Source organism: Eptesicus fuscus, chromosome 12 (assembly GCF_027574615.1).
Source record: "Eptesicus fuscus isolate TK198812 chromosome 12, DD_ASM_mEF_20220401, whole genome shotgun sequence".
Taxonomy (NCBI): Eukaryota; Metazoa; Chordata; class Mammalia; order Chiroptera; family Vespertilionidae; genus Eptesicus; species Eptesicus fuscus.
The window spans coordinates 34,710,804-34,723,563 of NC_072484.1; positions in this window are offsets into that span (position 1 = coordinate 34,710,804).

Genomic DNA, 12,760 nt, shown 5'->3' on the forward strand with positions numbered 1-12,760 from the left:
ATGATGCGAGTGATGGAATGAGACCTCAAGGGGCTTCTAGGTGCTTATTTGAGCAACCAGGTGCTGCCACTTACTGAGATGAGGATGGTGGGGAGGTGTGTCAATCATTTTGAAATGACTTGCCTAATTTGAGCCTATTAGACATCAATGTGTCTAATAATAAGATGTGTGAAAGACTGTTCCTGCCAGTCCATGCTGGGTATACAGATTTGGAGCCATAAGCCTATGATTAAAGACAAGGGAACTTAAATGATTTCAACAGAATGAAGGAGTGAGAGGAGAGGAAAGGTGAGAAGGCATCACCTGGGACACGCTGCCTCTGGAGGTCTGCTTGAGGAGCAGGAGCCAGCAGAGAATGAGAAGGGAGGCCCGGAGGGTCAATTGAAACAAAAAGTATTTCAATTAGGATTCAGTTTGGCTGCACAAAACTTGAAACTACTGTGGCTTAAACAAGATAAAAATAGATCTAGTCAGCCGTCCAGGGTTGGAATGGTGACTCGATAAAGTCATCTGGAACCCTGGCTCCTATCACCTTTAGTTCCACCACCCCTAGGGTATAGCCCTTGTCCTTGCGATTCAAGAGCTGCTGGAGCCCAGCCATCACACTCAAGTTCCAGGCAGCCCTGGCTGGGCAGCTCAGTTGGTTAGAGCGTCGGCCCAGTACGCCAACGTTGTGGGTTCGATCCCTGGTCAGGGATAACAAATCTCTCTCTCTCTCTCTCTCTCTCTCATCGAAAATAAAAATGTTCCAGGCAGCCAGCTGATGAAGGATGTGCCCTTTCCCTTTAAGGTGATTTCCCAGAAGTCCCCACCAGCACTTAGAGAAGTCTGTGTCTTTCTTGGCAGACCAGGCTCCTCGAGCGGGTGCAGCAGGAGGAGCCAGCAGCCCAGAAGCCAGGCCAGGGGGCTTCACGGGCTTGCAGGTGATGGAGAACTCGCCCAGGTAGTGACCACTCATCTCTGGCCCCGTTTCCACCTGGTTGAGGTCTTGCAGTTGCAGACACCCACCATGTCCCTCCACACTTCAGTTTCATTGAACCAAGTTTTGTCATCTTGCTCCTCTTAACGGCCGTGGGAGCTGGGAGGTCAAGCAGGGTGCATGGCCGCCTGAGGAGACGTTCAGGCTTCTGTTTGAAGGGGGAACGGGACCGTAGTTGCTGGGGTACCAGTTTGTCTCTGCCATAGAAACTAAGAGAAGAAAGAATTTCAAGGAGAAAGTGCTCATAGCAGTAGGTTGGGAAGGGAGCCGAGAAGGGGGAACAGGCAGAGAGGGGTGTGAGTTACCAGAACATGTTTGTTTGCTGCTGGGAGATTTCGAGGGGTCTCTTGGAGGAGCAAAGCCGGAGGAGGGGGAGGAAGGATGGCACTAGGCACAGGGAGAGGGCTGGCCTGAGGCGAGAACAGGGACAGCTATTGCAGGGAAGGCAGGACAAGGGCACAGAGGACAAGGTCTGCAGTGCCGGGGCTACAAGGGGAGTCAAACTTCCTAGGAAAGGGTGTGGGGCGGCTGGGCAAGACCCAGCTGAGCGTAGTTGCAGTCAACCTGTTTGCATCATCATTTGTGGCCACAGGTGCAGCTGTGTAGCAAGCTCACAGCTGGCTTTAACCAGGACTGGGATTTTGCCAGGTTAATTCAGCAAAAGAATGAGGGAAGTAAGCACTTTTGGAATAATGACGGGCTGTGGAATTTGTGCTGGGCAAGGAGGAAGTAGGGAGAGCTAAGGAAGCAACTGGTAGAGGGTGGAAGCAGAAATCTTGCCTTGCTCAAAGAGTGGTGGTCATGGGACTCCTGGACTTGGTTTCAGGAGAGGTGCATTGGTTAGGTGCGGTCTAGGCTAAGGCTAGGAAAGTGTGAGGCCAAGGTCAAGTGGAGCAGTTCAGGGGACAGCCAACATAGGGAAGTGAGAGCGGAGAGGGGAGGAGAAAGATGAATTTGAGAGTGACTTGGGGTAAACGTGAGAGGACTGCGGGTATGGGGCGAGCCCAGATGAGGCCTGGGTCAGGGGGGGTGATGGGATGTGAGGGCTGGTGGGGATTAGCTGTAGGTGCAGGTATTGGGGAAGATGGTGGCTCCATTTGGATGTGCTGAGTTTGAGAAGCCTAAACCTCTGAGTTGACCTTCATTCAGGAGGCAGGACGGAAACGTGAAATTCGGAAGGATAGTCGGGGGTTGGAGATGGGGACTGGGAACCACTGTCATGTTGGAGTCACTGGTGAGCATGAGCATGAACATGACCCCAGGACGACATGAGGGGGGGAGGGGGGAGGAGAGCTGAGGGCCACGGCAGGAGGGGCAGCCAGAGGCTGGAAAGGCCAAGGGAGGCCACCTTTCCAGGTGACTGGCCAGCTCTGAGGGTTGGTGTCTGGGGGAGGACAGCGGCTGAAGACAGGAGGAGGAGGGGAAGAGGGTGGTAACCCTACCCAGCATTCAGGGAGGTGGGTTGAGAACTGAGCACTCACCCGGCTAGAGAGGAGGGGACCGAGGGAATGAGACCCAGACGGAGGACAGGCCTGGTCCAAGGCCCCATGTGGGAAGGGGGGTTGATGGAGCCAGAGAGCTTCAGGAGTGCGGCGGGCATCCCACGCTAGTGGCTTGGAGACCCCTGAGTGGGTTTCAGTCCCTCTAATTTTTGGAAAATTCCTTTTAGAGCCTGTAAACAGGAATGACCAATCCTTACTCAGAGATAATGACCATGACTCAGACCTCACTCCTCCTGGACCCTCCCAATGGGAGCTAAAGTTGGTCTGTCTGATCGCAGAGCCTGTTTCTCCAGGACTCCATGCCCTCCTGGTCACTCACTAAATTGTGCTGCTATGAACATAGGGGTGCATCCATTCTTTCTCATTCGTTTTTCGGGTCTCTTAGGATACATTCCTAGAAGGGGGATCACTGGGTCAAATGGCAGTTCCATATTTAATTTTTTGAGGAAACTCCATACTGTTTTCCATAATGGCTGCACCAGTCTTCATTCCCACCAGCAGTACTAGGGTTCCCTTTTCTCCACATCCTCGCCAGCACTTGTCATTTGTTGATTTGTTATGGTAGCCATTCTGAAGTGTGAGGCGATACCTCATTATCACTTCAATTTGCATCTCTAGTGATCAGTGACTTTGAGCATTTTTTCACATGGCTCTTGGCCATCTGTATGTCCACTTTGGAGAAGTACCTATTTAGGTCCTTTGCCCATTTTTTAATTGGATTGTTTGTCTTCCTTTTGTTAAGTTGTATGAGTTCCTTATATATTTTATTTTTTAAAAATCAACTTTATTCAGATTATTACAGTTCCTCTTTTTTCCCCCCATAGCTCCCCTCCACCCAGTTCCCACCCCATCCCATACCCTTAACTCCCCCTCCCCCGCACTGTCCTCATCCATAGGTGTACGATTTTTGTCCAGTCTCTTCCTGCACTCCCCACACCCCTTTCCCCTCGAGAATTGTCAGTCCACTCCCTTTCTATGCCCCTGATCCTATTATATTCACCAGTTTATTCTGTTCATCAGATTTTTTATTCACTTGATTCTTAGATTCACTTATTGATGGATATGTATTTGTTCATAATTTTTATCTTTACCTTTTTCTTCTTCTTCCTCTTCTTAAAGAATACCTTTCAGCATTTCATATAATACTGGTTTGGCGGTGATGAACTCCTTTAGCTTTTCCTTATCTGTGAAGCTCTTTATCTGACCTTCAATTCTGAATGATAGCTTTGCTGGATAGAGTAATCTTGGTTGTAGGTTCTTACTATTCATCACTTTGAATATTTCTTGCCACTTGCTTCTGGCCTGCATAGTTTCTGTTGAGAAATGAGCTGACAGTCCTATGGGTGCTCCCTTGTAGGTAACTAACTGTTTTTCTCTTGCTGCTTTTAATATTCTCTCTTTGTCTTTTGCTCTTGGCATTTTAATTATGGTGTGTCTTGGTGTGGTCCTCTTTGGATTCCTTTTGTTTGGGGTTCTCTGCGCTTCCTGGACTTGTAAGTCTATTTCTTTCACCAGGTAGGGGAAGTTTTCTGTCATTATTTCTTCAAACATGTTTTCAATATCTTGCTTTCTCTCTTCTTCTGGCACCCCCATAATTCAGATGTTGGTACGCTTGAAGTTGTCCCAGAGGCTCCTTACACTATCCTCATATTTTTGGATTCTTTTTCTTTTTTCTTTTCTAGTTGGGTTTTTTTGTTGTTTTTTTTTTTGCTTCTTCATATTTCAAATCTTTGACTTTATTCTTGGGATCCTCTAGTCTACTGTTGGGTCTCTGTATATTATTCTTTATTTCAGTCAGTGTATGCTTAATTTCTAGTTGGTCTTTTTTCATATCCTTGAGGGTCTCACTAAATTTATCGGCAGTTTCTAGATTCTTGAATAACCTTATAACCGTGGTTTTGAACTCTATATCCAGTAGTTTGCTTTCCTCCATTTCTTTCATTTGTGACTTGTTTCTTTGTCTCCGCATTTTGGCTGCTTCCCTGAGTTGATAGAGTAGCTTTGTGTGCTAGGTGTCCTATATGGCCCAGTGGCTCAGCCTCCCTAATTACCTGAGGTGGACACTCTTGGTGCACCCATTTGTGGGCTGTGTGCACTGTCTTGTTGTAGTTAAGCCTTGATTGTTGATATCACTGGGAAGAATTGACCTCCAGGCCAATTGGCTGTGAGGATCAGTTGTGTCTACAATGGGAGAACTTCTGTGCTGGAGACACCCTTAGGGGGCAAGACTTACTTCAGTGGGGCTTTGGTGCTGAGTCTGCCCCCTGAGTATGTCCCTTATGGATCTGAAGAGTTGTAATCTGGATGGTCCCACTCTGACCCCTGGGTACACTGGCTCTTGGATCTCCAAGGAGGTGCAAATTTAGACTCTGCCTGAGGCCACGCAGCAGGAGCTACAGAGAGATCTGCAGATTCCTCTTCTTTGTTTGGGGTTTGGAGGTGCCCGGATGAGGCCCAGCTGTGAAGCAATGCAAGCTGCTGTGGAGCCTTGGGCCTTCTTTTGAAAGTTCTGGGGCTCTCTGACCCAGCTGCAGTTTGTTAGGTAATTTTAGATTGCAAAAGGCCAGGCCATTCATATGCAAATGCCTCTGTGCACAGCTGGGGTGGGGTTGTAAATTGGGTGGGCTGGGTCTCAGGGAATCAACAGGGCAGAGCAAATAGCAATGGCTGTCAGCCCTGCCCTAAGAGGCCCCCGGGTCTCAGTGTCCCACAGTAATCGCTGCAAGCACCTCTGAGAGAAAGCCGCCCTCATGTTCCAGCCCGATGCCAGACAATCCAGTTTCCCCTGTATGAGTCTGGGTCCCCAGAGTCTCACCTGGAACTGGAGTTCAGAGCAGTCGGGAGCCTGTGTCTCCCTCCCGATTGAAAGAGACAACCATGTCCTCAGTTGCCAGCCCTTTCTGCGCCTCCACACTTCACTTCCGCAGCTCCTCTGACTCTCAGTGTGCTTTTCTCTTTCTTTCTAGTTGTAGAATTCCCACTTAGCCAGCCTTCCTGTGGTTCTGGATGATATCCGTTTTGTCTTTTAGTTGTAGTTTTGAAGTGGTTGTGCGAGGTGGCAAGTTCAGGTGTCTACCTATGCCGCCATCCTGGTTTCTCCGAGTTCCTTATATATTTTAGATATTAATTCTTTATCAGATGTATCATTGTCAAATAAGTTCTCCCGTACAGTGGGCTCCCTTTTCATTTTGTTGATGGTTTCTCTTGCTGTGCAGAAACTTTTTATTTTGATGTAGTCCCATTTGTTTATTTTCTCCTTAGTTTCCTTTGACCTGGGAGATTATCCATAAACATATTGCTATGAGAGATGTCTGAGATTTTGCAGTCTATGGTTTCTTCTAGGATTTTTATGGATTCACAACTTACACTTAAGTCTTTTACCCATTTTGAGTTTATTCTTGTGTATGATGTAAGTTGGTGATCTAGTTTCATTTTTTTGCATGTATCTGTCCAATTTCCCCAACATCACTTAATTGAAGAGACTGTCTTAACTCCACAGTATGTTCTTGCCTCCTTTGTCAAATATTGAGCATAATGTCTTGGATCTATTTCTCGAGTCTCTATTCTGTTCCATTGATCTATATGCCTGTTCTTGTGCCAGTACCAGGCTGTTTTGATTACGGTAGCTTTGTAGTGTAACTGGATATCTGTAAACTTTGCTTTTCTTTCTCAATTGCTGCAGCTATTCAGGTTCTTTTTTGTTGTTGTTGTTCCATATAAATTTTTGGAGTATTTGTTCTAGATCTGTGAAATATGCCATTGGTATTTTAATAGGGATTGCATTGAATCTGTAGGTTGATTTAGGTAGTATGGACATTTTAATTATGTTAATTTTACCAATCCATGAACACAGTATATTCTTCCACTTGTTTATAGCTTCCTCTATCTCTTTTTTTCAACGTCATGTAGTTTTCTGAGTACAAGTCTTTTACCTCCTTGGTTAAGTTTATTAGTAAGTATCTTAAATTTTTTTTTGTTGCAATGGTAAATGGGATTGTTTAGTTTCTCTTTCTGAGAATTCATTATTGGTGTATAAAAATGCCATCAATTTCTGGGTTTCAATTTTCTATCTGGCTACATTGCTGAATTCCTTTATTAACTCTAGTAGTTTTTTGGTGGAGTCTTTAGGGTTTTCTATGTACAATATCATGTCATCTGCAAATAATGATAGTTTTATTTTCTCCTTTCCAATTTGGATGCCTTTTATTTTTTCTTTTTGTTTGATCACTGTAGCTAGGACTTCTAGTACTATCTATAATACTAAAAGCATAATATGCTACTTAGACTGGATGTCCTTCCAGACAAAGCTGCAGTGGGCAGGGGCAGCGGCAGAGGCCCCCCAGCCAAGGTGGCAGTGGGAGGTGAGTAGGAGGGGTGCTGGGGCCAAGGCCCTTGCATGAATTTTGTGCATCGGGCCTCTAGATTGAATAAGTGAAAGCAGACATCACTGAATTGTTCCTGTTCTTATGGGAAATAGTTTTAGCTTTGCCCATTGAGTATGATGTTGGCTATAGGTTTGTCATATATGGCCATAATTATGTTGCGATATGATCTTCTATTCCCACTTTGCTGAGAGTTTTTAATCAAAAAAGGGTGTTGGAATATCTCATGGTTTTGATTCGCACTAATGATTAGTGAAGTTGAACACCTTTTCATGTCCCTATTGGCCATTTGTATATCCTTGGGAAAATGTTTAGATGCTCTGCCCATTTTAATATATTTTTATTGATTTCAGAGAGGAAGAGAGAGGGTGAGAGAAATGGAAACATTAATGATGAGAGAGAACCATTAATTGGTTGCCTCCTGTGCCCTTGACCAGAATCAAACCCGCAACTCTTCAATCTGCTGGCCGACGCTACTGAGCCAATCGGGCCAGGGCCCATTTTAAAAATTGAATTGTTTGGGGTTTTTTGCTATTGAGTTGTATAAGTTCCTTATGTGTTTTGGATATTAACCCTTTATCAGATATATGATTTGTAAATATTTTCTTCTATTCAGTATGTTGTCTTTTCATTTTGTTGGTTTCCTTTGCCTATGCAGAAGCTTTTTAATTTGATGTAGTCCCACTTTGTTTTTTCTTTTGTTGCCATTGCTTTTGGTGTAAAAAAAAAAAAAAACATACCAAAACTGATGTCAAGGAGCTTATTGCCTCTGTTTTCTTCTATGAGTTTTATAGTTTCAGGTCTTACATTCAAGTCTTTGGTCTATTTTGAGTTGATTTTTTGTGTATGGTGTAATGCAAGCATGTCAAACTCAAAGACTAACACAGGCCAAATAACATTTAAGTTTATATGGGCCACAAAAAAACAAAAGCTTCAATTTTCATAGAAACATAGATTTATTTCGATAGAGACATGCTGACTACAAAGGGCTGAAATAAATGAGTAATTGTTAACATAAAATAACAGAACATTTTAATAAAAATTGATATTTTTTCATGAACATTAACTTACCAGACACTGAATAACTGCACAAATTAATAAGCATAACGCAAGTAAACATATTTTTCTTGTTCTCCAAAAGCGAAATATTTCCTGTTGTGCACATCAAACGAGTCAGTACAAGACTAATGACGTGGCAATCGGCTGCTAAAATATTCGCTGCTAGTATTAGTGGAGAGAAATGGTGCGCCTGCGCATAAAACACGTAAGGGAAATGAATGCAACGCAATTATAGTAATCAATCATTAGTGCACGTTGTAGTTGGTTATTAAAATTATGTATAACAGGATATTATAAAAATTAAGTTACGAAATTTTTATTAAAACATTTCTTAAATACCATTATATTGGCTGGGCCGCAAAACTATTCATTGTGGGCCACAAGTTTGAGATGCTTGGTGTAATGTCATAGCGCAGTTTCATTCTTTGGCATATGGCTATCCAGTTTTCCTATCACCATTTACTGAAGAAACTGTCCTTTCCAAATTGTGTATTCTTGGCTTCTTTGTCATAAATTAATCGACCATATATTCATGGGTTTATTTCTGTGCTCTATTCTATTGCACTGATCTCTGTGTTTGTTTTTATGCCAATACATACTGTTTTGATTGCTATAGCTTTGTAATATAGTTTGACATCAGGAAGCATGATGCCTCCAATTTTGCTCTTCTTTCTAAAGGCTGCTTTGGTTATTTGGGGTCTTTTGTGATTGCACACAAATTTTAGATGTGTTCGTTCTATTTATGTGAAAAATGCCATTGGAATTTTAATATGGGTTGCATTGAATCTTTAGATTGCTTTGGGTAGTATAGATATTTTAACAATATTCTTCCATTCCATGAGCACAGGATATCTTTCTGTTTGTGTTTTCTTTAATTTCTTTCATTAACACCTTAGTTTTCAGTGTATAGATCTTTCACCTACCTTGTTCAATTTATTACTAGGTATTTTATCTTTTCAATGCAAGTTAAAATGGTTGTTTTCTTAACTACTGATTGTTTGTTATTAGTGTATAGAAATGCAATATATTTTTGTATCCTGCCACTTTACAGAATTTATTAGTTCTAACAGTTTTTTGGTGGAGACAGTTTTACTTCGTCCTTTCTTATTTGCAAACCTTTTATTTCTTTTTCTTGCTTAATTGCTCTGACTAGGACTTCCAATACTATGTTGAGTAAAAGTGGTGTGAGTGAGCATCTTTGTCTTGTTCCTGATCTTAAGAGAAAAAGGTTTTAGCTTTTCACTGTTAAACAATTATAGCTATGGGCTTGTCATATATGGCCTTTATTATGTTGAGGTATGTTCCCTCTGTATTCACTTCGTTGAGAGTTTTTATCATTATGGCAACTTACTCTGAAATGCATCAAAAAGATAAAATGTGTGGATGGATGGGTGGGTGGATGGACAGATGGTGATAGACCAAATGGAGCAAGTATTAAGTGATGAGTATATGGATGGTTGTTGAACAACTATTTTAATTGTTCTGTGTGATTGAAATTTTTCATAATAAAATGCTTAAAAAATTTAGCCTATTAGAAGATCATAACTGCTCTGACAAAATGTTGAGCAAGGTACTGGGAGAGGGATATGGAGTGACTGGGACGGGGGCTGCAATATTAAATAAGATCATTCAGGAAGGCCTCCCTGAGGAGATCTTGGAAATGAGAGTGTGAGCAACCAGAGATCTTGGGGGAGAATGTTCCAGGCAAAGGGAACAATAAGTACAGGAAGGTCCTGGGGCACAAGCAGGCTCCTGAAATAGTGAGGAGGCCAGCACAGCTGAAGTCAAGGGTATTGAGGGTGAATGTTGAGGCTGGAGGAGCAGCAGGGAGGCAGATCCGAGACTTCACGGGTCATTGTTTAGCCTTTGACTTTTGCTCTGACTGGGTGGGATGCAGGAACAGCATGGTCCAACAGGATCACTAGTCTTCTGTCAGTGTCGCGAGACCCGACTGAAGTAGGCAAGGCCAAAGCAAGGAGGCCAGTGAGGAGATGATAGTAGTAGATGGTGGTGGCTTTGGCCTGAGTGGCAGTGGTTTAAGTGGTGAGCAATGGTCAGATTCTGGAGATACTTTTTTTTTTTAATGTTTTTTTATGGAAATATTTTCTTATTTACTTTAAATAATTTTTTAATTGATTTCAGAGAGGAAGGGAGAGAGATAGAAACATCAATGATAAGAGAGAATCATTGATTGGCTGCCTCCTGCACACCCCCTACTGGGGGGGCGGGGATCGAGCCCCTAACCCGGGCATGTGCCCTTGGTGGGAATCGAACCTGGGACCCTTTAGTCCACAGGCCGATGCTCTATCCACTGAGCCAAACCAGCTAGGGCTCTTATTTATTTTTTTAATCCTCACCCAAGGATATGTGTGTTTTTATAAAATTGATTTTTAGAGAGAGAGGCAGGGAGAGAAACATTGGTGTGAGAGACATTGATTACCTCCCACATGTACCCGGACCGGGGATCGAACACCCAACCCAGGTATGTGCCCTCACTTGGAATCAAACCCACAACCTTTTGGTGTATGGGACAACACTCCAATCAATGGAACCACCTGGCCAGGGTTGGAGATATTTTCAATATAGAACCAATAAGATTTGGGAATGGATTGAATGAGGGGTAAGGGGGGGCGTGAGGGTAAGGAGTCAAAAATAACAGATGAGGACATGGAAGGTTACATGTTAGGGGAAGATATGGGTTCATTTGGGGGTGGTCATGTTTGTGATGTTTGCTAGGCTTTCAAGTAGAGACAAGGCCAGGCCTTTGCAGTCAGAAAAGATGGGGGAGAAGGAAGCAGGGAGGAGAGAGACCAGAGGACTGGAGGAGGGAGTGTTAGCCCTGCTGACTGGTCAGCTAAGAGGAAGAGTGAGCACAGACCTTGAGATTTGAGGGATGGTCCCCTCCCCCACTGTAGCCTCAGCCTGGGCCAGTCTGACAGAAGAGAGGTGTAACCACTTCCCCAAGGCCATAGCCGACCTAGTTCTTTGCTCTTTGAACTGGCTGAGATTACACTCAGTCTCCTACAACTTTGGGTTTGTGAGATATGTCCACATTGACACACATAGCTCTAGATCAAGAGTCAGCAAACTAAGGTAAGGTGACCAGACGTCCCGCTTTTGGCGGGACAGTCCCGATTTTTAACAATTTGTCCCACGTCCTGCGTTTTTAAAAAGTCCCGATTTTTGGAAAGAATGCACAAGCTAGGGAACGGCGGGAGAACGGGAAGGGAATATACGGTTTTCAGCGGCCATGTGGCTATTTAGCCAGGATAAATAATGCACTAAAAATCGTGGAATAGCCAAAACCGGTTTGGCTCAGTGGATAGAGCGTCGGTCTGTGGACTCAAGGGTCCCGGGTTTGATTCCGGTCAGGGGCATGTACCTTGGTTGCGGGCACATCCCCAGTGGGGGGTGTGCAAGAGGCAGCTGATCGATGTTTCTAACTCTCTATCCCTCTCTCTTCCTCTCTGTAAAAAATCAATAAAATATATTAAAAAAAAAAAATCGTGGAATAAGCGCTGTCCTTACCAGGAACTAATGCTGCGACTGAACGCGTTTTTTCTATGGTAAATAAAGTGTGGACATCAGAAAAATCACAAGTAAGTGTTGAGACTTTGAAAGCCATTTTATGTGTGAAATATAATTTAACAAATTCTTGTGAAAATTGTCATGACCTTTTAAACAACGACAGCAATCTACTAAAAAAAATTCACTCAAATGAGAACTATGCCAAAGAATAAAATAATACTATACATAATTTTTTATTTATTATATTTGTAAATTGTACTCATGTTGAAATTTAAAAAAATATATTACAATACTATTTTTGCGTTCTATGAAAATTTTTGTTGCTCCATATAGACCAAATTTTTAATCAAGAACCCCCCTGCCCCCCCCCCCCCCCCAGGTCAATGGTGTGCCGCTTTACCAATGTTAAAATCTGGTCACCTTAAACTAAGGCCAAATATGTTTTAGGAAATAACATGACTGGGCTACAGCCGTGCCCATTCCAGTGGTCTAAGGCTGCTTCCACACCCTAGCAGAACAATGGTTGCCAGGGACCATATGGCCTGTAAAGCCAAAAATATTTACTATCTGGCCCTCTAAAGGGAAAGTTTGCTAACTCCTCCTTTCCCCTTCCACTGTAGCAGTGTGTAGTTCTATTATAGGAATACACAAGACATTTAATTGGGCATTTAGGTGGGTCCCATTTTTTTGGCCATTATGAAAATGCTCCAATAAACAAGCCTAACTGTATTTCCTTGGACTCATGTGCTCCGAAGTGAAATTCCTGGTTTATAAGATACGGGCATCTTCAGCTTTAGCAGATTTTGCCAAATTGCTTTCCAATGTGGCTAAAATGATTTACACTCCCATAGCAGTGTAAAAAGTTCCCATATTCCTCTAAAACTTGGTATCGTGTTGTCAGACATTTTCAGTTTGTAGATTCCTGTGGTTAGTCTGGCTGTGAATGATCGTTTTCTCCTGTCTTTTCCTTGTCTTGGTGCTCTGGCAGGGACTTCCAAACAAGACTGCATTTTGTTCAGTGAAAAAAAATTTAAAGTTTGTCCCTGGCTTTAAAGAAAACAATGCTTACCATTTTATCATATACTATAGTGTTTTACCATGAAGTATAATGTTTGCTGCAGATCAGGTTTTAACTTTTATTTTGGGAGAGCTCACGTAGAAAACCATTTGGACTAGTTGGTTTTTTGAGGTATGTGTCTATTTCTTTTTGCATTAGTCTTGCAAATGATCTTTTCCTAGAAAATTGTCCATTTCATCTGTGTTTTAAATTTACTGGCATGGAGTGTATAATCTTATTGTTGTCATTTCTG